The sequence below is a fragment of the Myotis davidii genome, unplaced genomic scaffold (genome assembly GCF_000327345.1).
Source record: "Myotis davidii unplaced genomic scaffold, ASM32734v1 scaffold1569, whole genome shotgun sequence".
In the NCBI taxonomy this organism is placed as follows: Eukaryota; Metazoa; Chordata; class Mammalia; order Chiroptera; family Vespertilionidae; genus Myotis; species Myotis davidii.
Window position 1 is genome coordinate 8,559 of NW_006299704.1, and position 1,549 is coordinate 10,107.

At 44.9% G+C, this 1,549-nt stretch overlaps 1 pseudogene; it reads right to left on the reverse strand.

The window, feature by feature from the left end:
- Positions 1 to 1,235: 1,235 nt before the first annotated feature.
- Positions 1,236 to 1,549, reverse strand: part of LOC102760013 — a 17,010-nt pseudogene continuing 16,696 nt past the window's right edge.

Genomic DNA, 1,549 nt, shown 5'->3' on the forward strand with positions numbered 1-1,549 from the left:
ATCACAACAGAATTACAATTCTTAAATTGATGACAAAAATGCCTGTAGGATTTGCAGCTGGTTGGAAAAATACAGGTAACTTTCTGCTTCGAGTAGGTACTTTTGTCACCCGCGCGCGATTTGCGGACACGACTAGCACTAACCACTGCACAATGAGACTGCTGACTGACTGGCTCACTCAACTCATGCATGAATCGCTTGCGCCTCCCCTGCGCTGCGTATCCTGTGGCCTGCCTGAACCGTATTTCCCCAACGCTGGACCGACTAACCGCCCAACCAACTGAAACGCCCCACTTCTTCTAACGCCACTTCTTCAAAATAGACTCGCCTAGGCCAAAAACTGACTTCTGCGCATGGGCCACGAAGTTTCAATCGCACTGTACGTGTGCGCCCGCACGTGGTATTTTGTGGAAGAGCCACACTCAAGGGGCCAAAGCGCTGCATGTGGCTCGCGAGCCACAGTTTGCTGACCACAGGCCTAAACCAAAGGCAATTTGTCTGGGTGCCTCTGAGGTAATGGATGGGGGTAGGGTACCGGCTGGAAAGAATCACAAAAGAATTACAATGTTTAGGGTCGATTTGTTACAGGAAGGCGGGGAGAGGGATAGAGTTAGAAACATTGATGAGAGAGAAACATCGATCAGCTGCCTCCTGCACACGCCCCGCTAGGGATGTGCCCGCAACCAAGGTACGCATTGCCCTTGACCAAAATCGAACCTGGGACCCTTGAGTCCCCAGGCTGACGCTCTATCCACTGAGCCAAACTGGTCAAGGCGGCTTGTTTGTTTTTAACAAGGAGAGAAAGTGGCAAATTGTGCCTGTGTACTTCAAGGATCCAAAGACCATTCCGGTAAATGTGAAATAAATAAGTGAACCATGAGCTAACATACGCCTAGGAGAATGAGCCTACTGAGCATCAACAATACTATGTAGAAACATCATTTCTAGAACTAAGTTTGGGATACGATATCTTGCCTGAATATATACATTATTTACAAAACATTCCCTTTTGGCCTCTGGAATTTAGCCACTTTATAGTCTGGCTGTTAAGCTGTTTCTTTCCATATGCTAGCTAGCCCATACTGCAGTTACAATTGTCGTTAAAATACTCTTATGCACGAATTACAAATAATTAATAAAGTAACTCTGCAATTATGTCAATATTTCTAGCAGAGTTTAAAGCATTCAGAATGTACGTAAAAGTATGTTTTGGTAGGGACCAGTATTTTTTTTAATCATTGCTGTTTCAATAACGCAAAGCCCAAAACGGCAAAAACAGTAGCACCAAAACTTGCTCGAAGCCAAAACGTGGAGCTCTTGAGGTCAGCTTGTGTCATGTGCAGGTACATGGCCATTGTTGTCAACTTAACAAGGATATCTTCACTGGGTGCCTCAGCAGTATTGCAAGTGAAGGCTTGTGGTGGAGGCTTTTGTTTCCTGCAAAAATCAGCAGGTGAAATACTATATTCTTGTTTAACTTCATGCAGGTCTGACTTTGCAGCTATGATTAAGCAAAGGATTCTGCTGTCCATAAAGTGTTGCTTAAAAA